Consider the following 24,806-nt stretch of genomic DNA (forward strand, 5'->3'; position numbering starts at 1 on the left):
GGGTGGGGCAGAGTCACCTGTGCAATGAGCTGTGCCAGGGTAACAGAAGATATTTTGTGTGTAAACCAGGGTGACATTACTCCCATGGCAGTGTTGTAACAGAGCTCTTTCAGATTAACTCCTTGCATCTTATATGTGTAGAGAATCTTTCCTCAAGCCCTGCAGGCTAGAAGCATGGCTGAATATTGTCACAAGTGAGACATAGTGGCTGGTGCAATGCAGTGATCTGATGTGAGCTTCAGGTATGTTCAGCACAGCTCCTGGAATAATTTAGCACTCCATGTGCAGTGATTAGCACAGCTACAGCCTAAAGTGAAGGCTTCTGTTTTGCCAACAAAAGCTTTTGTTCCACCTGCTCTTCACCATGCTCCAAACTCACAGCCCCATATGTCCAAGAAGGTGCTTTGAAGCATGTTCTGTCTCCCTGTAGTTGCCTGTGAACAAGCAATGAGGTTTCCAGCTTTACAGCAGCTTCAGTACCTAAAGGCATCTCATCTCAGATCATAAAATCATAGAACACTTTGGGTTGAAGGGGTTCTTAAGGACCATCTAGTTCCAACCCCCCTGCCATTGGCAGGGACACCTCCACCTCCAGGTTGCTCAAGGCTCCATCCAGCCTGGCTTTTAATACTTCCAGGGCTGAAGCCTCCACAGCTTCTCTGGGCAACCTGTTCCTGTGACTCACCACCCTCCTGGAGAAGAATTTCTTCCTAATGTCTAATCTAAATCTGGCTTCTTCCAGTTTAAAGCCCTTAATCCTTGTCCCGTCACTGCATGCCTTCGTAACAAGTTCCTCTCCAACTATCCTGTAGGTTCCCTTCAAATACCAGAAGGCAGCTTTAAGGTCTACTCATAGTCTTCTCTTCTCTAGGCTGAACAACCCCAGCTCCCTCAGCCTGTCTTCACAGGAGAGATGTCCAGCACTCTGATCACCTCTGTGGCCCTCTTTTGGACTCTTTCTAACAGTTCCATGTCCTGAGGGTTCCAGAACTGGACACAGTACCTCCAGGTGGGGGTCTCACAAAAGCAAAGTAGTGAGGGAGAACATCATCATCGTACTTTTTGTCAGATGACTATTTCATGCATTTGGCTTGTACCAACAGTGCCATTCAAAAAGAGATGAAAAAAATATTTTTAAGATAATGTTTATATTTCCTAAGAATTAAAGTGAGTCTGTACCATTTTCCTTTACCTATGAACAACACAAAGTCAAAGTAGGTATCGTGCCAATAACAATATCGAAATCTTGTTGAAAAGTGAACACAAAAGCTCAGCATGAAAGCTTAACTTCATCATTCCACATTTTCTGTGGGATCCAGAAGGCTAAAATCACTGAAGGCTAAAAATCATGTTGGAAAATGTGGCCTGCTCCAGAACTGGTGGTGGAAGTCATTGCACCTGAGTGACTGTCCCGGTTACTGCACCCAGAGGTTCTAGGGTAAGTGTACTGAAGCATCAACAACTTTTATTTGCAGGGACTAGGATTAATAGATGCAGAAAAATTCACAAAGTGCTGGGTCTCCTTGGTGCTTTCCCCAGCACCTTGACATACACCAGCCAGGAAAGCTACAATCTGGATATAGGGTGGTACTTAACACTGCAACAAATTGCTATCAATAATAATTTTTAAATGGGTTAATTAAATACCTAGTATGAATAGGAAATAGCATTAGAGGTGACACTTAGACCAGGAGGCCTTTTTCAGGCTGTGGAAAAAAACAGAGCACACTTATTTCTCCCACAGACTGGAGAAGGTCTCACATCCTAAATGTCATCTCTAATCTGAAGTTCTATTTCTAGTGTGTGTTACACTGCCCTGCCAGTGCCACTGCAGTGAAATGGTGTCAGGGTTCCCATTATAAACCCTGCTTTCCAGGGGTCTCAAATCCAACCAGAAACATTTTGCTCTGGGCTGAACTTGGCAAACGAGTTCCAGAATCGAAACAGATTTAATTCTTTTCTTCCTATAAATCAAGAAAATATTTATGTATTAAAAGCAAAATTCTGGGGAAACACACAGTATGCAGAGTTTGAAATGACCCCAAAATTACTGTTAACAGCTTATTGGGATGATTCTAAGCTTTTATTTTAACTCCAAATAAAGATGCACTGCAGTGACAATTTCTTTTTTAAGAAGGAAGAGTTGCACAATCAGGTCAAATAATTTGAGTTTTAAAACTGTGAGTAAATACTTATAGGACTGGGTCAATAGCCTGCATTTCATAAAGGTTCCTAAACACATAGTTACGTGATGAAATGCAACAACACTGCATCACAGGCAAAAAAATCAATAATGTGCTTTTGGAAAACTTCATTAATGTACTTACACAGGCCAATGATCTGAAAGGTTTTTTCAGATGAAAAGGGCCTCTGTTCAGATAAGAAAACTTTATGCAGAAATAATCAGATCTGGTTCAACCATCTTTGCTTTTCCATGTGCCGAGGTAATGAAGGAGTTGTAAGTATGGTTTGGCTAAGACAGGAAAGATCTGATAGATGGCTGCTGAGGTTTGAAGAGCATGCCATGACCCTGTAGAGGAACTATTTAAAGTGAGACAAAGGGGTTCTGGCAAGGGTTGTAGTAACAGCATAATATTATGACTACTGGAAAATAACAACCAGGAAACTGTGCCAGGTAACTGGGGAGCGAACAAACATGGGAAAAGCCCTAAGACTGGGAAAAGAACAGATAATACTGAAGCAAAGAATAGAAAAACGTATGTGACTGGGAAGCACTCCCATCAGTATGGACTGAGTACTGACATGCACTCTGCACTTCTTGTCTGTGCTCACAGACACCATCTTTTCAGCAGACTAAGGCTTTGGTTTTGCAGTTGGATCTTCACCAATGAATCCTTTTGGAAAGTTTTCTGGGGAGGAACATCTGACTCAGAAATGTACATATGAAGACCAAGAGATTGCAATAATTTCCTTCACCAAGGTATAAATAAAAGTGTGAATGGTAATCACATTGGGAAGACTGCAAATTTGTCTCAAGGGGCAATCCACCAATTTTTATAAAACCAAATAATAAATTTCTCTTCATCACAAACTTGATAAAGTAAATTTTGGTTTCAGGTGTGAACTCTAATACACAGACATGGAGATCATCTAGTCCAAACCCCCTGCTAAATCAGGGTCACCCAGAGCAGGTTACCCTCACAATGTTCAGGTGGTTTTGGAATGTCTCCAGAGAAGGAGACCACAACCTTTCCAGGCAGCCTGCTCCAGCACTCCAGCACCCTCACAGGAAAGAAGTTTTACCTCACATTGAGGTGGAACCTCCTGGGTTCCAGTTTGTGCCTCTTGCCCCTTGTCCTATCACAGGGCACTACTGAAACGAGTTTGGACCCATCTTCTTGACCCCCATCCTTTGGCTTTGATAGGATCAGGTTATATCTTTTAAAAATGTTCTGTTTTTTTCATAGTTGACATGGCTTGTAACATCACAGCTGGGTAGCTACTAAAAGACCATGGATGCTATTCTGGAAAATGTGACTGCAAGCCTATTTCTCTCAGAAAAAAAGAAATGGAAGATCTAATCCTAATATAGCACAGAGTGAAAGAAATGTCTGAGAGCTGTCACTGTTTTAATATGCTAAAACACAGGAAAGTATGCACATTATGGCCTAAATTCCAATCACCTTGCTCATGCAAGAAACATCACTGGTTTTAAAGAGACCACAGTTTTTGATCCTTTCATCTTTTTCTAATATCTTATTCACAGTTGCAGTCTCAGCATGATGTAGCTTTCAGTTTAATCACTGCAGCTTGCAGGAACAACCTCTCAGTCTTTCAATGTTTGAGCATTTAGTTGTCTGAATTTATGATTGTTGCTTTGCCAAGAGATAGGAGACAAATCTGGGCTTGGAAGGAAGATGGATACCTCCAAACACACAGTACCCACTCGGTGAATGAAAAGGCCCATGGCACCACGTTTTGTTCAGGAGTTTACAGTGAGTGACCTGCCCTTTTTCACAGCAGCACCAACTGCATTATTCACTCCACATAAGGAATGGGTAGGCTATGCTAATCTGAAGAGGGGAGTCATCAATTGTACATGCCCAGAGCATCTTTCCTATTGATTTTGTAATTAATGATGAATGTAGATTTGAGGAAGGAGAGATGGATGAGGTAGGAACTTCCTGTTCAGAATAAAAATGTTACAGGAGCATAATCAATTAGGTACGGGTGACAAATGGGTGCAGAGTAACAGCATTGTGTGCTTCAGGAGTGAGTGGTGAAAGAGAAAGGAGATGGTACATGCTATCTACACCAGTCCTTCCACAGGGTAAATGTGATCCCTGCATCAGCAGGACACCATGAGCAAACAGTCTGGTATCTCAAAATCACACATCTTTGATGCTAACTTGAAACCTGCTTGCTTTGTTTACTGATAAAAACATCATAATAACGCTCTAGATGCTGAGAGGATCACTTGTCATTTTTAACCCTGGTTACAGGACTGAAAGCCTTGTAGAATGTCATTTTGGGTAACAAATAGCACACTTTGGACACAGTCTAAGCCTCAGGAGAAGAGGGTATGCCTTTGAAAGCAGGTGGCACATCCTGTCTCTGGATGCAGCCTGTGTAGAGCTTCACCTTTCCATCCACACAACTGGCCTTTCAGCCTCTCACTACAGCCACAGCTGCCAGAGGGTGAAGTGACAATATCTGTAACAACTTGACTGCTCAGTTTCAGCCACACAGGGATGTTCGGATGGACTCAGTTGCAACATTTCTTTCCCACCACATCTAGAAGCCTGCTGTAAAAATGCTGCAGTGAGTTCCTCCAGCCTGACTGTTGGAAAGGACGTCTGCTTACACACTGACCAGGCTGTAACCAGTCATTAGAACTGCAGCAGCTGGTCTAACAGCATCATGTCCAGGACAACACCATACCAGACATTAGACAATGCTGCTTTGGTCCTTCAGGAAGGTTCTCCTTTGGGCAGGCTGAGGACCTCATGTTCTTGTGTGTATATGTGTAGAACATCCACAACTTTCATTTTATTTCCCTCTTTTGACTTCTTTGGAAATACAAAGCAAAACAACACATTTGGAGTGACTAAGGAGCATGTAGGTAAGAGATCTGTCAGTTCTTAATTGAAGGATGGCAAGTGCTACATTCTTACAAAAAGCAGTTCTTTGCCTGTGATAGCTCAGCAAAACAAGTTGTGTGACAAAAGCTCAAACCCAGATATGTTCCCAGCTAGGCACAGGTAACTTCCTGGAGGGACTTTTGCCTCGGTGCAAATTGAACTCAAACTCAGCACACTGGTACAAGTCAGGGAAAAAAATTGCCTGGTATGTCTAAAGAGACCCATTTTCATGTAATTCATAGAGCCCTTCATAGAACTTGAATTGCCAAGTTAAGCCTGAAGATGCTGCATAATAATCCTCTATCAGTGATGACTACTCTTAAGATACCATTTACTGTCACTTTAAACCAGGAAACTCTGCACCATCTATAAAGAATACAACCAGTTTCAGATACAATGTAAAAATCTAGACTTCGTTAACTGAAAACATTGGGCACGTTAATGAATCTTTTAAAAGGACTGGTGCTCCTTCAAATATGAGTTCCCCTCAGTTAATGCAAATCAAGAGTATCTAATCTCAGGATAGAACAAGTGGCCTGATTAACAGCTGGCATTAAAAGGCGATAGAAGAGGGCTATGTAACTCCATCATGGGTTAGGGTTTATGTCATGTAGCCTCAGTTCAGCACAAAGTAACACATCAACATTGTTATCTCCAGTCAGACACCAGTACTCTTTGTTAATGACAGGCAGGCAGATTCCTGACAAGGTGTTTCTATCTCCTGGGAGGATGTACCAAATGCAGCAGCGATTCTTACCAGTGAAATGGTCAGAAATGTTTTTCTTTGCAGCACTAGCTGAGTTTTCCCATGTGTAAAAGGCAAAGAGAATGAGCTCTATTCACTTGAGGACTTGCATTAAGCTCTGTGTGTGTGGACTGGAGCTGAATGGGAGCTGTATTGAAATGTCTTCTGCTTTCCACAGTCCTGGTTTTGTAACACCTCACTAGTTTCACTGAACACAGGTAGTGTGGGGAATGTGGGATTTCTTAGTTTGAAACTTGTCTCTCTCAGACTACTTTGTCAGCATGCTGATCCCCCTGCTTCCAAGCACGTTGCACACCAAGTCAGTAGTATGGGTGCTGGAGAAGGGAAAAAGAGAAAGCAAACCTCAGTGTCCTGATGAAGTTAGAAGCCTTGAAGTCAGGAGATGAGCCATTACAGGATCAAACCTTAGAAAAATCCTTACCTGTTCCTCAAAAGTACATAGCAAGGAAATTTAAGGTGGTTATTCATTACATGTCCTAAGAGGTGGCATAACGACAGCTACAGAATTTATTTACATAAAGCAGAGCAATCTCCAAATTAAACTTTATAGGGAAAGAAATAATACACAAGACAAGTACCATGGGAATAAAAAGAACTGTAATTATCAGTGCATGTTTTCACATGGGAATTTGGGCACCAGTGGAAGGAGTTTGTTATTTGTTTTGACAGCTTTACCCCTTCAGCCATTTCATAAACAAATTCCCCTAAGATTACAGGCTGGATCTCTACAGAGAACGTCTGTAAACCTTTGTTCAAGAGTTTCATAAGAGATCTCTGCTACTTAGGTTCCCTTAACAACACATTTATTAAGTTAGATAAATCCATTCCTGCCTTCTGAATTAAACAACGTAGTGAAGTGTGCCGGAGTGTCAACTTCCACCACGACTCATTTCAAGCTCGGCTTGCAGTGTCTGAGGGTAATTCTCCAGTGGGTCCCTGACTGAAGGAAAGTAGAACACATTTCAGAGAAGGGGTAAAAGTCAGGGCCAAAGAAACTGCATCAGGGAACATGATATATAGGGGGGAAAAATACCTCCTTGGAAAGGTGGTTAGCATGTTTTGTACACTTTTCTATTCTAGTAACACTTTACTGGCATCAGCTACAGCCAGCTTGACATCACCACTTAAAGAACAACAACAGATCGGCCTTTTAAAGATCTTTTAGCCTCTCCTTGACACTTTATATGTGTGTCAAATATTGTCCAGGCATTTTATTTTGTAGGAGTTTTGAGATGCTCCTCAGTTCTCACATGCAGGCACTTTCAGAAGCAACACTCCAGGGTGCTATGAATTGCTGTGGCCCATTTTATTCACTGCAGTCATCTCTTCTGGTCTTAGAAGCTAAACAGCACAATGCTGGCCAGAAACCAGGTTTCAAGTAGTATAATTAATTTTAATGAAATATTTCCATAGTCTATGATTTTCATAACATGTCTATGACAGTGACAACCTGATGGAAGCTCCCTCTGTCTCTTCCTAAAGAACACTCCCTTTAATGTATTTTGTGTCAAAGCAGATGTGTTTTCCCTGGGGACAGAAAGTTTCTAACTGGAGTATCATGAGTCATATAGCTTTTCTTTCTTTGGTATAATTTAATTATTTTAGAGGATTTTTTTTCAGCTGATGAGGTTTTGACATTTTCATTTCCATTTTCAAGATGTAAGGAATCACATTTAGAAATTCAAATCCATTCAGTCTGTTTGTTGACTGTGGGGTTGTATCATCCAAGTGTCCATATTTCCAAATTGAGAAACCTTTCCTTGGTTCTATCCAGACACCTTTAAATTTTTAACACAACTAAAATTTCTGCAGCAAAGATTTTAAGCCACTAAAAATGCAGAATTTAAGAAATGGGGGTTTTTTTGTTTGTTTGTTTACCTGGTCAAATCCAAATATTCTGAAGCGATTTAACAATGGGAATGGAATGGAATAGCACAGAATGATCTATAATTCTCACCTTAGTTCACACCAACCAATTGACAGTCTGGATTCTAAAATATCAAGGAAAGCAAGCACAAGTTCTTATTTTTTGTTTCCTTAAAACATATCAGGAGTCAAAAATTTGTAGATGCAATACAATAAGATATGGAAAGATTTATTTTCTCTCTAACTCCTCAGTCTAACTAACTCCTCAGTGAATAATTTTGAAGCCAAAGAGATTCATTAAAAAGCCATTCCTCCTTGACACATTCAAAATGCATTTCCTATTTCTGCAGGTTGTTTTCACTGGCTACAATATCAGTGAAGCTAAAAATTATAGATATAGAATAAAAAGAAGGCTGCTTCCACAAAATATGGACAGTCAGGTACATGCCTAAGTGTATCTAGACAAATACTAGACATAACGAAAGGGATGGCTTTGTGCAGAGAAACTAAGAAGTAGTATAAATCCCTCTGCTCTGTAACAGCTCCAATACAGCTGTTGAAATCCCTGCATTTCTTTTCCAGGGAAAATTGGAAGGTTCTGAAATTTTCTTTAATTCTAAACCAGAATTGTACCACAACTTTTAAAATGGTCTTCTGCAGAGAAACTCTAAAAACTCCATGTGAGATAATACTGAAACAAGTCTTGAAATTAACACAGTGTAAATGATGTAATAATTAAAAGCATTATCAGTTTGGACCTACTGGTGTGGAAGTTCTGGATAGTTTTTGCATTTGTCAAATCAGGACATTACATTACAGTGACAGCTTTTTAGGTTGATACACAATTATTTAATGTACATGGACACCACCATTATATATTTGCATAAAGAACTGAAAATTCCTTCTGCTAGAGAAATTTAAAATGGATTTCCTTGAAAGGCAATGGTTGCAGGTCACACATTAGGTCTCATAAAATAATCCTCTTTTACAGGGACAATGATGTGACTAAAACTACAATTCGAAATATTAAGAATACATAGGGACCTGGGGATGCAGGCTTTGGCAGCAATGAAAGTACCTTCCACCATCCAGACCATCAGGGAGCAAGCAGAGGTATCTCTTCCTGTATTTTCTCCCTGAAACCACTGTGAAGGATTCAAACAAAGGATGGAAAAGAGCTAAACTCTGCTCAGGAACAGCGCTCACCAAAGCAGGGAGCTCCCATGGCCATACAGCTGAGCTAGCAGTAGCAAGTTTGAATTTGCAGCTAAAGTAGAGCTGCAGCAGCAGAATCAGGAGAGGTGTGTGGGCTGTTTTCTCTGAGCCACAGCGGCAACCTTGGCTCCCCCCACTCCCAGCACCTTTCCTGGACTAGGAGTACAGTTTGCACAAAGACCTTCCCTTAGATTTGTGCTTTAAACTACAAGCTTAGTAAGTTTTCACTCCGTATCAGCAGTGTGTTGCTGTACATTAGGAAGTCAGCAGTGAGCCATCAGCTCTTATCTTCCTACCGACTCTTGTAACTTAGCTTGTAATATCATTGCTGCAGAAGCCAGACTTCTATTCTTCTTTGGTCTGTGTAGAAGCTACCAGCAATGCATCCACAACGAGGGAAACACTATCACAATTCTGATAGTTTTTCCACTGGGGCAATATAAAAGATCTTGGATTTGTTCGGGGCTGGGACCTGCTGAGTCTCACAGATCTGTCAGCTGTTGTAGTTGCTTGCTGCAGGTCTCCCTGGGCATGCAGAGATGACTCATTTTTAGAGTATAGATTAAAACTGATTTACTTTGCACAGGTAAGCTGGGTCATCTCTTGATTAATCAACAGGTATGTGTCATAGCATCCAAGAAAGGGAGAGAAAGAAAGCAAAGTTTTTCACCCCCACAGACTGTGGTTCACAGCCCGGATCTCTGCTGGAACTGAGGCACAAGACCAGAGCGTTGTTAGAACATAGGAAGAGCCACAGTGAATCATTCCAAATGCCCACCAAGCCCATGATCTGTCTCCAGCAGGGAAAAGCAGAAAGAGGATATGGATGTGTGACAGTCCCCATGGGTCTCCCACATAACTACCTTTATCCAGCTCTCTTTGCCTTTCTGTTTCACAGGGGGAAGAATTAATTATGGATTATGAAGAGGAATAAATAAAGAAGTGAATGCAAATGTGGTAAGTACCCTGATTTTTTGAAATCATATTATCAGCAAATAGCTCCCCTTTCAGAGTAGTCCTAATTGGCTATTAACAACAGTAGCTAACAATTTCAATGCAATTAATAATGTTTTAAAATAATTAGATGGCTAATATATTACATTAGAGCATACAGCAAGCAGAACTCTTGCTAATTATATATATTATTCTCCCTACTTTACTTAATGAAGGTGTCTGGCTTTTAGATTAATTCATCCTTGCTCTACTTTTTTATTTTCTAAAATCTGTGTAACTAATCCTCCACACATTATTGTGGCATTAAAGCAGAAAGATATGGATGAAGCAATGAAAGAACGCTGTGTCCATCCCTCCTCCCATACCCCACCCCCCCCCCCAAAAAAAAAAAAAAAAAAAAAAAAACCAAAACACAAAACCACACCAAAACATTAAAATGAAGATTTAGTTCCAAGTTTCAGAAAGAGTTGCACAAAGTAAAGAATTAAGATGTGGGAAATTAGAAAGAAAATGCAGAAACCTGAATCAACATTTATTTAACACCTTCTGCCTAGTGCTGAAAGCGTGAATCACTGCACAGAGGTAATCACACTCAGATAAGTTTGATTTTCAGCACAAAGTGGTTCTTCTGACAGAAATATTATTGCTCTGTAGCTTAAATGATTGCTTTTCCTGTTTTCCCTAAAAGCAGGGAGAGGAGGGGCTTTGGATAAAGGAAGACAGGAGCTGATCTTTCAGGAATGAACAGCAGCAAATAAATTGTTTACAGTCACAATCTCCTCATTTGTATTAGCCTATAAATACATTTCACTCTCAAATATCTGAGCATGTCTGTGTACTCAGCAACCCTCTGCTGTGACTGCACAAGTGCCTTCCCTTCCCTGCAAGCCAGCACACACACCTTCTCCTGCTTTGCACGCCAGAAACTCACTGCTCTGCTCCAGAAACAATTCTAGACTCCTGGAAAAAGGATCCCTGGTGTGGACAACGGGAGGAAGAGGAGGAAGTACCTACTTCAGTGTTCCCCAAGGATACCCAGGACTCCTGTGTCCCGGGCTCCGGGCTGTGGAGTCGCAGACCCAATACATGCACACCGCCTGAGCACCCAGCCCCACATGCACAGCTCAGGAGCTCTGCCCCAGCCTGGGTGGGGTCATCTCTGATGTCTCTATTAAGCAGCCCTGGAGCAGCCCTGACTGGTTAAAAGGCTGTAACAGCACCAGGAAAAGCGAGACCATCCCGTTCATTTCGTTAACCCACTGCTGCTCTCCTACCAAGACGTAATCCCCTCCTTAGATTCATAGAATTATTTTGGTTGGAAAAGGCCTTTAAGATCATTAAGTCCAACAGTTCTCTAACTCTACCAAGGCTGGGCCATATCCCTCAAAACCACATCTCTTCTAACGTCCAATGTAAATCTACACTGATGCAACTGGATGTTGTTTCCTCTTGTCCTAGTCTGGTAGGAGCTGCCAATCATCACAGAAAACAACTTTTCAGCAAACAGGCCACGATCACCAAAGGAACTGGTTCAGTGTGATGAATGTTTCTCAAACATTAGAGCAAGGTCAAAGCAAGCTGTGAGATTGCTGTTAACCTCTGTACAGATGGTGTGGCAATAGAAGTTGTCTGTGCTATGAAATACAAAATAAAGCCTTTACAACAACAACGCTTTGTTAGATTTGTGCCTTCAAGACATAAAACAGCACAGTAAGAGACTGCTCAACACGTGCATTGGTTACTCGATGATCAGAAGACCTGCTCATCCCAAAGCAGCAACCCCTGGTGAAATGTACAGCAGCAGGTCTGGATTCTCAGACAGGCAGTGCTGCTGAGCACTTGCACACACTGACTGCCTTTGCCACACACTCACAGCTCCTTTCTGCTCCATGACTGCATCGTGTTTGGGAGGAAGGAGTCTTTTCAAAGTACTGCTCTATCACTTTTGCTTTTCACACTGTAACTGTGATAATGAATTTTGCTCTTGGCAGCCAAGACCCAAACAGGACCATATGAGTCAGCTAAATAATAAATGAATACAAAAATGCATTCTGACTGTCTGAATACTGTTTTTGGTTAATTTCTGTGCAGATGCAGATGCAACATATTGAGGTTCCTCCACTTTGTGAAAAATCTGTGCACTCAATTTTTGAGTTGCTCGAAGCATTTTCTTCATGTGTGCTGTGTAGCAGATGACCAACTCCTTTTTTTCACCAGAAATCCAAGGGATGGTAAATAATATTGTAAAAAAAAAAAAAAATCTAAAGGTAAAATTTACTAGTAAATTCCCTTCCAGCCTATGTAGTAGTTTCTCTTGGGTACTGATTTGTGTAAGGCTATTTTATTATTTCTAAATCACTGGGGAACACAAGACTAAGATGAGACATTTAACACATACATCCACTTATCAGAAAATAAATACATGACCTCTTTGTCAGAATAAGTTGCAGTACTTGTCCCACAGCAGAGATAAAGACTAACCTTGTTTCACACATCACAAGAGAGCTCAACAAAATGTTGCTTTGTGCCTTATCTGCCTTTGGTACCCCCACATGGTCCCTCAGCTTCAAGCCAGCTTCCTAACTTTCCAACCAATTTCTACAGAAGAAATTACATAATTCTTCTGTAATTTCTTCCAACCAATTACAGAAGAAAATAGCAGCACAGGCTTGAGACAAGTATCCAGTGGTCCTTAGAGTAAGCAGCAATTCCTCCAGTCAAAACCACTTACTTTGATAACTGTTTTAATTATGATCCTTTGAGGACTGATGTGATAATGGGAAAGGGGATGTAAGAGCTTAGATATATATTAATAGATATATCATATACACACACTTGTCTACAGGATATCAGTCTCTCTGTATCCTGCTCACAAAGTGGGCAGGATGCAATCAAGATGATAAAAGACAAGGGAAAAAAAGGTCTTTTCTGGTGTCTCCCATCACTTGGCAAAAGCTTGTTACTGAACTGTCAGCAAAGAAGAGAGACCTTGTCCCCACACCAACCTGGAGGGCTGACATGGGGCAGTGACACCCCATGCTACCAACCTCCCCTTAAGTAAAGCCTGAGAGAAGTGTTCCATGCTTCCACCTCACAAGAGAGCCCCCCCAGGCAGGAGCATGGCCTCCCTTCCTCACCAGCACCTCTTCTCAGGCTATGCAGAGGAAACGCCAGGTTTGGGGCTGCCAAGTACCTGATTTCTGGGTTCATTCTGTTACTGCATATAGATGTCTCTGGTGTGTGCTTGGCACGACATGTAATCCTAGACTGATCATATGTTCACAGATTGCAGCGAGGGTGCGAAAGCCTTTTTTGCTGTAGTTTCTGGGTGAAGCCACGTCTGTTACCTGGTGCTCATGCAGAGAAATCTGTAATCTGGGAACAGATGGTCTGACTGGGCAAGTGAGAGAAGGAGAGAGAGAGAGACGCTGTCTGGAAGACTGCAGAGCTTTTCGCTTGGAGGAGATGAAAGAGGAACGAACAAACCCACCACAGCATGACAAAAACATGAAAATATAGAGGAATGTCAGTCCTGAAGGTCATTCCTTTAGAATTCACCAACTGTCTATGCACCATATGTGCGTATCAACACACCAATAAGAGCCCACCATCCTGTTGCATGGAGCAGGAGGTAGCTCAGGCAGCCAGGAGTGGCAGAACTGCAGTCTTACCATTCAGAAGAGTGACACACTCTGTAGTCCAAGCACCCAGTTGGAAAGGAAGCACAAATAAACACACAGCGACTGCTGCTCTGGGGCTGATACAAAATTTGATAGCAATAGACCAGAACAAAAAAATTCACATCCTGCTCTTCAAGCACAGCCTTGCTGACATCTGTTGGGACATGGCATTTTTTCCAGCATCCTAAAAGATGGTTTTGGAGTCCAGGTGTTCCTGGAACTGGAGATTCTGCCACTGGGACAAGGTTATCCTTCCCAAACATGAAACTGGCTATTGTTACCAAAATGCAGCATTGCATTGCTCCAAAACAAAATTAATTGGATCTAACCTGTTATAAATTCTTATCAACCTCCTTGACAGTGGTCCTTTCAGTGATTATCAGCCCAACCAAAGCTACAGGGTGCTGCCCTGCTCACAGGGGCACCCACCTTGCTGGCCTGAAAGTCCCTATCTCTGGGTGGGTACTCTGATGGCCTGAGGAGCTGAAGCTCTCTCAGCGACAGGAGCATGCCCAGCTAACACAGACCACACTGTGATGGTTGAGATGCAAAAACCCCAGATGAGGGTCTAACAGAGTCCTAATGCTGCAGAGTCCTAGTGACCCCTGTGTGCCCCCTGTCATCACCCATACTAGAGAATTTAGTGCTTCCCTGCTTTGTCCCCACAGCTACTATCACATTTTTTGCCACAGAGGTGACATGTCCTGAAAAATAAACAGCCTTCAAGTAAAAACTTGTGACCATCCCTAACCCCATGTTCCCAAAGACATTGTTGGGATATTTCAGCCAGAGTGAAAACAAATCAAACCCCAAGTGAGGAAACAGCATCCTGGAAACAGCACCCCAGAAACTGCAACAGAAATGGAGTGAGGTGCTGGACACTGCTGGATGCAGCCACAGGCCCCTGACATGGCAGGGCGTAGGGATCATCCTATCAACATGCTGATCCCAGGGACAAAATGCCTCTGTGAGACAGGTATTTAGAGAAAGCTGGACCTAGTGACAAAACCCCTCCAGGCCTGAGAATTACACACTGTGGGGATTCTCAGCATGGGCTTCTCTAAAAGCTTCTCACACAAAACCTGCCTGAGCAGGAGCAGGAGAGTCAAGACATTTCCCTGGTGTAAATCACTGGCTGAAATCAGTGGTATTACCCCCACGTAGAATTGAGTTGAAAGGATAATGAAGCCCTAATGGAAGAAGATGATTTCACCAGAAATGAGAGGTCACAGTCTCACCAAATGACTGTCTGAATGAGATGGAATTTTTAGCCCTTTCAGCCTACAGCTGAAAACTCTACTTGTAACACATCAGATTAAGCCAGTTTTGAGAACACTTCAGTGTTCAGCCAGCACAAGATTTTACATTTGGGTGTTCTCCAGTACTTCAAACAATTTCTCACAAGAAATCCACGTTGTCAGATACAGACAAGCAATGCTGTATTTTACTATTTATTCTTCCAGCAACGTGTCAGTCAATTTGCAGAGTTAATTTCCAAATGGGACCAAATGGCTTTTTGCATCTCAGCATAACTAAGTTACTTCACCGGCACAGCAAAAGCAAAAGGCAAAGCTCCTCCACCCTCTCCTTTTTCTGTCCCAGTGAATGGCAGAAGAGTAACAAGATCCAGGATTAAACATGTTGCCAATGGAGTGAAAAAAATCCATTCTTTGACAGTAACAAAGCGATCTATCACACCTCGTGCCTAAGCTGCTGAAGAAGACAACGTCCTTTTGGTCAGTCTCAGTTATTAAAAGCAATTGCCTGGAGACAAAAGCTGGCTAAGACACTCTGGAACAGAGTAAAGTGTCTTAGAGGAGAAATAAAATATAGTATTCCATTGTGCAACATAAAACAAAGGCTTCAGTGACAGCTTTGTGTGTTTGCCAAGTCAGTTATGGAGACGGTGAGCATGCAAACATGTGAAAAGGGCAAATATCAACTTAAACCCCCAAAAGCAGCATCTCGTCTTTCCCTTTCACTTGTGTTTTTTTACACCTTTCTGAAGCAGGATAAACTCCTATGACATGGACACTACCAAGACTGTCATACCTTTCTTCTTCCTCTTCTGTTCCACAACTGTATAAGAGAAGTCTTGTTCTTTGAGGGACAAGTCCTTCAACCTCTGAATGTCTGGTTAGAGTGTAGCAAAGGTTTTGTTACACAACAATTCAACACAGGGCAAGACAGATCTCTAACAAGAAATCGTGAACACCACTCAAGAGTGGAAACTACTTTGTGTTCTAATTGTAGAACAGAGCTTCGGAAGCTTTATAGGAGCTGCAGCTTTCAGAAGATGAGAAATGGTGCTGTGTTTACACCTTTAGGATATGCGTACACCTCTCTAACGGCTCCCACTATCCCCACAGCTCCTCAGGCCCTTAATTCAGGTGGCTGTGCAACGGTCATCTGCAAACAGTGGGTGCCAGCAGACAGAGACCAGCCAGGTGACAGGTCTGTGCAAGCAAATGGCTGATTCAGAAGCCCTGTAATATTCTTGGGATTTGCTGTTAATTAGGCAGTAGGATTACAGACATCTCAGTATCACACATGGCACAAAAATCAAACATAAACCAGCTCTGGTTTTAAATAGAAAGAATAAGGAAGCAGAAGAACCATCTTCAGCCAAAGCTGAGCAGTGTGTTTCAGCGCCCAGTAAGAAATGAGCTGATGACTGGGATCCAGAAACCACACTCAGAGAAAGAAGAAAAAGATCCCAAAAGAACTCTTGATATGCTGTCACAGGCCTAGGCCACAGCTCTGAAGACTTGAAAGGAGTGTGATGCTAAGGGTGTGGCAAAAAGGTTTTACAGATTACAGAGGACATAGGGGAGGAAAGACAAGGAGGAGAGCAGCCCTCCAGGCACATGTTCAGACTGTGGGCACAAACACAAGCACAGGCCAGGACAAGGGCAGGCTGGGAATGGTATCACTTGGAAAGAGTCTGTACTTGCCAACAGAGTGGGCACAGACATGGGGCCAGTGGACAGCTCTGCTGCAGAAGATGAATGTGCCTGAAAGCAGATGGCACATTTATTACTTTTAAGTTAGACATTGGTAAAACACAGTCTTTTTACCAAGTGTGCCTCAGGTGCATCCTCCATAAGGAAATGGAAGCTAAAAGCATCTCATATCCTTATCATGATGAAGGTAAAACATGTTTTGGAATAGCAGGAGACTGAAAAAAAAAAAAAAAAAGGCAAAGGAAGTCTGCCATAGGAATGTGGCATTTTATTGAGAGTACGAGGCTAAGTTGAAAGAGCCCAAATCGAAGAAGAGGCTGCACTAGCTTATGGTTCTGGAAATTACAGCAAGCGAAGAACGAACAAAATTAATGTCCTGAATAGATCTTTGTTGCTCAAAAAAAAAAAAAAAAAAAAAAGGCAAGGACAAAAGGCTTAAATAAAGAGGTAGTAAAAGATTATCTTGCATTATCCAAAGTGAACAGTTCAGAGGCACCAAGTATTTCCCTACATTTGTCATGCTCAGCAGGTCAGCAGGCTTCTGGCCCCTGGAAAACTGCAGAGACAAGGTCTCAGGCAAGGCTGAAAGTTTCACCACTCTCCCATGGGAGCTGTACTGAAGTGGGGAATGAAGAAACACAGTTTCATAACAAAGGGGAAAAGCAAAAGGTTTCTGAGGATCTGTGTCTAAACATTTAGTTTTAAAGCAAAAAAGCTAATGAGATCTGTTACCCACAAGCTTGCTGTGCTAACAACAAGCTGTATCAGGACTGCTTAAATAGTAAACTGCATCATTTGCATGTGGGGCTAAAAGGGCAAAAAGGGCTTATATTGTGTCACACTTTGCAACAGCCTCTCCCAGGATAAACACAGTGTGAGTAAACTTGGAGACGCTGGAAGCAGAAGGAACTGGAGGGTCTGGTACTCTGTCTGCTAAACATCCCTTTCTGCAATGAAGCCTTCTAATAGTCATGCCCTTGAGTGCTGGAATCAGACAATGCCTGACGCTGCTGAAATGGTTTTGGTTATACCAGACGAGTACCTGGCCCTTTACTCCTGCCACATCTGTAGGACACAAATCACTCCCATGGAGATGCAGCAGAGCCTGAGATTCTTAGAAAACCTTGCTCTCTTCACACGCACATTTTCTGATACACAAGTAACAGGAAGGTGATTCTGCTGTGGGTACACAGCAGTGCTGCAAAACAAGGCTGTGCTTTCAGAGGCTGAAAGACAACCATTACCTTCCTCATACTGTCACAGACATTATGCTAAAACCTGAAACAGTTCCTGAACTTGCATCAGTTCATAGATCATACCTAGGTAACCTCTTAGGAGCTGGATGATTTTATTTGTCAGTGCAAGTTTGGTATAGATAGATAGATAAAATTGATAGATAAAATTGTTCCTGTAAGAGCAGGATCTGAAGCTGCTCCTGGCTGTGCCAGCTGGGCGCACACAGAGCACCCTGCAAGAACATACACACGTACTGAGCTCAAGGCTCACTGTTTATAAGGAGTCACTTGGCGAGCAGTATAATGCCAGCTCTTGGCAAGGTCCTGGTGAGCCTGGAATCTGCAGAGGTTTCGTTTATTGGTGCTGATGATAGGGATGAGTTAAATTACAGACACTGGAATTGCTTTTAACATGATTCAAGAGGAATGTTTCCAAAGAGCCAACTGTTATAAAAGCCAACGGCAATGTCTCTTCCACAAGGTTTGCCATTTCAGAGATCTCCGAGCTGCCAAACTCTACAGCCCAGCAGTTTCAGTAAGAGAAAAGAACCTGGGTTGAGTACTGAGTAACTCCTACAGATCTTGAATTTGCTGATCACCATTCAGGGTGCAGATCACAGAACAGGCCATACAGAGAGGCTTTTTCTCAGCCACATTATAAGGACCAGGACCTGTGTACATGCAATCGAGGCACATATGTTACCACCAAACTTCACCAAGTCAGGACAAGCCCTGCACAGAGAATGTTTTACCCATTGTAGTGGGACATGGAGGCATCTTTTAAACCAGTTTGTCTATTTTCTCTGCTCTTGTTTCAGTAACTTATTTGAAGCATGAAGAACACTGTACTTCTCACACACTACCATGGTTCTTACTATTACAAAAAGCCATATTTGGAAAACCCAAAGATCACCTTCCTCTGTAAGGAGACAACTAAGGTGAACTCCGTAGCGACGATGGGATTCACACACAAAGCTCAGAAGTAAGAAACCCGAGCTCAAGCCCCAGCTCTGCCAGTACCTAAGGATAAGCCACTAACACCCCTTCCTTGGCAGGTGGGACTGTGGATTCCCCAGTACGGGTGCAATAGTGCTATGTGTTTGCACAGCTCCCAAGAGACTCCTGCAATAATTGCACTGCTGACTAACCTCAGAAAGCATCCAGCACACGAAAGGGGAACAGAGTTTTTTCTACAAGCAGGATTTCACTTGAGTCTTCAAGAACAAAGCCTAGCTTTTCTTCAAGGGAATTCAATCTTCTAAAATCAGGTAGTTTTTCTTACCTGCTACATTGTTCCCTCCAGCTCTATTGCAGGAATATTGTGAAATTGCTGCTTCTACAGCCAGCACAGTTTACCACTCCTTGAAAAGCGTGTCATGGGTATTGCTTCAATCTCCAAAGTCACTCCCTACAATCTTTTATTATGGAGCAGCGCTCACTTTTCCTGAGCTAAGGTTGTGGGGTTTCCTTTTATTGGTTTAGTTTTACCCTCATTCCCTTTCTGAAAAACCCTCAAAAATGCACTTTAAAATACAGCATTCCTGAGCAGATCTGCCTGCCCATGGCTCAGGACATAGAACAATGCCTTTGATCACAGCCTCTAAAAGATCATCTCATGCCCTGTGCCACACTGGATAGCAGCAGGATGTAGCAGCAGGGCTGATTTCACAGAGCCTGTAAGAGTACTCACATAGAAGCAATGTTTGAAGAACTGAAATGCACATTGAAAAAACTCTTTAGAACATAATTAAGCGCATTAGAATAGACCACCATCCTTCCAGGAATATTCCTCTGACTCTATTTGCATTCATAAAATTATCTGGAGTACTTTTGATCTGATAAAAAAAATCCTGTCGGCCTTCCAGATCAACCACAGATATCTAGTTCCTCTCTATCCCCACTATGCTCCCATCCAAAGGAACTGGGGCTCCTCTCTTGCTCAGAGGGGAGCTGGATAGGACACTGGGTAATTCAGTCTCTGAGCACACACAGCCCTTGACATCTCATCTGAGCATGCCAGCGAGCACAGCGTTGTGAAAGGAGGCGTTTAACCCAAGTGATGTAACCTGCCACAGCTCACACGGCGTCCTGCAGAGACTGTGGCTCCCATTCAAAGTGTTGCAGTCTCCATCCCAAAACTGATTCAGCCCAAAGAAAGAAAGAGTTGTTACAACAACCCAGCCAGTGCCAGAACTGCGCAGAAGGCTCCAACATGCTCTTTGTTATGATTATTCTTACTTCTATAGCTCCAAAATGCCTGCTGTGGGATTACAAGGGGACCCACTCTGATTTCATCCATGCTGCTACAAGTCAGCGAAGCCAACTGCCAGTGCAGCATCAACTGGGATAACTGATTACTGCACCAACATGGTGATAACTTTATACTCAGGTAGCACTTCTGAGCTTCAGCCAAGACTGAAGCCCTGCTGGCTTGGCATTATACAAACACCACACGGGACAAGCTTTGTCCAGGCATGTTTACAAACTAAGCAGACAAGACAGGCTGTGTGTAAGAGGGAAAACAAAAACACAAAGGAATTAAATGTCTGGCCAAGGGTTACACCAGCCAGTCAATGGCAAAGCCAAAAATAGGATCCAAGTTTCTTAGCCTACTAGATGTGGCAACAGGAACTGTGTGGCCCATCAAGAGCCTGATTAGTGGACAAGGTCTGGCAAGGCCTACTTAAAGCCCTTCACTAGTATTTAGAGACATCATTTGTTCTCTGCTCTATTTTACTTGCCGCCTTTCTCCTCAGAAAGGAAACTTTCTGTGAAGGAAACTGGAAGGAGCTCCTTCAGGTGACTGAGGGAGGTGAGCCTGCTATGGGGTGACACAGATGAATATGTAACTTCCCCAAAATCAATAAAAAAAATAACTCTCTATAATGTAAGGTATTATCCCTCTCCACATTAATAATTGTAAATACCAAGTATCAAAATTAGGATGGAAGCTATTGCATTTTTTAGTTGTACAGTGAAGGCACACAGAGCTACCTGAATCCTGTTACTCACAGCAACACAAAGAACAGCGGTGCACTCAAACGTGAGATTTTATGTAAGTCAGTACAGAGTGAGAACTTGCTTGATTCCCAGGTGGCAAGGCAGGGTAGGGAGGACTGGGGTTAACGAGCATAGATTCACCAGCTTGACATCAGGCTCCTGGTTCAGAGCCTGCTCACATCCATATCACCTGCATTAGGGTTCTGTATGTGGGGCTTTGAAAAACACTCACCATTCATCTCACTGCCAGTGTCTGTCATCAGAGATGGAACAGACCAGCACTGAGCCTTTCTGCAACATCACCTGGACTGAGATCATTGAATGACACAGAAGTAACAAAAAGTTCTCTGTATCTACTACTTGAGGATGCATTAAATCTTGCAGTATTGCTGTCAAGCATAATACTTATTATCCTAATTACTATCTGAGAAGTGTTTCCTTTATTCATGGGAATAGTTGATGGGAAAAGCCCACATGCATTACATGGGAATTGAAACATCAGGTCCTCTTCCCCCTATATTTTATTGTGTGGCAGAAAGACCTTCCACATCTCCTGGCTGCTAGTCATTTACAGTAAATGAGATTGGAATTTCAGACTCTGGAGTGCAGCCATTTAGGATATGCAGCTCTGCAAAATATTTTCCACAATGAAATCTCTGATGATTTCAAGCTACCTCACGTTAACCTAAAGCAATTTTTTACTGCAAAACCCTCTAAACTACTGACAAATCTGGTCAAAGGCAAACACAGTAAATCCAATGGTTGGATGGTAGTCATTGTACTGTGGTGAGAACTGGGTTTTTGAGAAGCTGGTATTTTTTGGATCAATCAACAGCGTTCCACACAGTCCAAAACTGAAATTATGAATGCTTTCAAGAGAAAGAGGTGCCAGCTATTTGCACAGCTTTCATGCAGGACAGGATGATTTGAAGCAGCATCAGTCATTTATCTAGAATAAGCCTAAAAGCAATGTCAAAGAGCTATCTGGGAGAAGACCTAACAGAAGATGCTTTGCAGAATCAGACCTTTTAACCAGAAAGTATAAGTGCTATTTCTACAGCTATCTTAATGAACTAAAGTCTCCATCAAACAACATCACATTCTCCTTTTGTAGAGAGGAGCCAAGAGATACAATTAGTCTATGGAAGGTCAGATATCTGAGATTTGTGCAGCCAGCACTTTCCTCCTGCTCCAAACAAAAACTTGCCCATGCTCAGGTGATGGAAGGAATTCAAACCACTGTGGATCAGCTGAGCCATGGTAACTGTCTGGGTGAGTTCACAGGCCCAGCGTGACTTTAATTCAATGTAATTTAGCCTGCTATTAAAGAACACTGTCCAACACGCTTTGCCTTGCCTTTGCTGACACTTTGTACCATGCAGAAATTAATATCACAGCTGGAATGAGGTATGATACCTTGTGAAGCTGCATTATCTAAATGCAGGTTTTAGTTCAGTTTCTGATCCTGTGTTTTATATAGATGTCATACATGTACAAGATGATAGAAGCCTGTAGATACAGACTCTCTATAATTTTGGTTGAAATCCAAATCCAGAAACGCAAACAGATTCTACTGTAACTTCAGCTCATACCTGATGTGCAAGGAGTTTTGTGTTTCCCCCAAAGCTGAAAGCAAACCCCTTATTAGTTGGAAGACTGTAAACATTCCGTTTTCTCACAGGCTATCTCTCGCTGTTTCTGACAGCGCTCCCTTTCATGGCTAATGCATCCTGTAATGGACTTCAGAGAAGATCACTTACTTGTCTTCTGTTAGGGGCTTCACTCACAAGGAAACATCCTTGTGCCTTTCAGAGACAACAATGTTTTGATTTACTTGTAAAGACCTTTGCATCTGTAACAAAAAGAGGTCATTTTTAGTGCAGAACTCAGGACTGCAGTAAGGCCAGCATAGGATGCACCTCTAGTGAAGGTGTGAATCGACTAGCCTTGTGCTTCCTGACCACACACATATTCTTGTGCCATCAGAGCCCTGAGGAAAAGCAGTGACTGAAAATTGAGCCTTAGGATTGGTGTTACTAGCAATTCTCAGCACAGCAAAGTAGGAGGTTCAGAGGCTTTGTTGTATTAATAGAGAGCAAGGCCACACACACTGGAAATTTCATAGTGTTTTCCATACCCTTCATAAGTCACAAGCTATGGAACAACTTTCTTCCTTTCTGGCAAGCCTATTTACACAGCCCTCCATCAATCCACCCAAGGCTGCATTGGTTTGTTCTACAGCAGAGGCACTCTTCAGGGACTTCCCACTGAGGGGAAGAAGGGTGAAGACATTGCTAGAATACACTTCAAAAGCTTCACCCTTTCTCACTAACTGTTCTCCAGTGAGGAATATCAGGCCCTATGTATTAGGACCTTTTTGATGTCCATCAGACCCTGATTCTCCATGCAACAGGAGAACTCCATAAAGGAGTATTGAGTGAAAGCAACTGACATTGATAGCATATTGACAAAATAAATCTGGGCTTCCACACTAAGCATGAAATGAACAGCTCTTTGGGCTTCAAGAGACTATAGCCCAGCTGTGGGCCAGATTTCACAGAGTCACAGAGTGGACCTGTGACTCACTTTTTTGCAATAATAGTTGCTGGGGTACAGGGCAAACCCTCATCCCAATGTCAGTTATCAACAATACCAAGAAAATTCCACCCACTGAATTAAAATACTAAATCCTGAGATGTGAGGTAGAAAAGCCTCAAGCACCACCTGTGGCTAAAACCTCAAAAATCATCCCTTGATTTGAAAGGAACATAAAATGAAGCTCTGTACATTCACGTGGGGTTTATATGCATTTAACCTAAACGCCTGTAATGGAGCTAACCCAACGCTGAGCCAGATTCTGCAGTCCTTCAGCTCAAAAAATTCCTTCTGAAACCAGAAGGAACTGTTGTTCAGTACCCCATCCATTTAGCCCTGGTGCTTGAGGGTGAGAAAGAACAAGGGTTCCTCAGAACTGTTGACAAATATAAGAAAAAGTCAGCAGAGCATCTGAGGGAAATCTGGTCTTTAGGTAGATGTTGAAAAATACTAGAAGTCACTTACCCTCACTAGGTTTGCTTTTTCCTTGGTATCTGCATAATATTATACACAGGGGAGAAAATAATTACTCCTCTCCACATATCAGGCTTGTCCTGATAAGACAAATATTTTGTGTGATCACTACTGCAGGACTCAACCAACAGCTATAATTAGTGGCTGTGAAAAAAACAACTCCACAGCTGTCAGCACATCCATCTTTATCTTCCAAAGGGGTTTATGATACGACATGGAAAAATACAGACAGGTAGGAATTCTGAGTAATATACTTCAACTCAAAAAGGAGATAAAAAAAACACAGACTGTATTTGCAAGGCAGTTCAATCTTGCAGGCTCAGCAAACAATAAGCGATGGAAAATCTTCAGACCAACCCTGTACTATATTGTTCTTAGAGGCAACTTTAGTATTTGTTACATTAATCAGATTTAATCACATCCCCAGACATGGAAATAATTTGAACCTGCATTCAAACTTCATAAAGCCTCTAAGAATGATGGAAACATTATCCAAAAAAGCAATACCAATCAAAGCTTTGGAAAGTGACTTTAGAACCAAGTTAGTGATTTGGGCCAACAGTTATCTATCATCATCCCCTCTGGATATTTGTTATGTTTCAAGTGAAATAAATTTTAAGGAGATGCATATCTCACATGTAAATTATTATTGCATTTAACCCACTGCTAAACCAAACTAACACAGTTGAACAGTTACATGCAATATATATATATATACACACACACACAGAGAGATATAAAATAAGTAACCGCCACGAGAAAAAGTGGTCAGAATTGCCTGAGGTATTGAAAGAAGCCATATGGTAGTGCTGGTAAAAGTGTAAGATGTCAGACTGAAGAGTTGTATTCCAACAGTAAGTGTCAGCATGGTTTTCCCTTGTCAGCATACAAGAGTTTATTAGCTGTCACACAAGCTAAATATAGCTATCTATAATACCCTGTAACACCCTGGAACA

This window comes from Indicator indicator, chromosome 13 (genome assembly GCF_027791375.1).
Source record: "Indicator indicator isolate 239-I01 chromosome 13, UM_Iind_1.1, whole genome shotgun sequence".
NCBI classification, from domain to species: Eukaryota; Metazoa; Chordata; class Aves; order Piciformes; family Indicatoridae; genus Indicator; species Indicator indicator.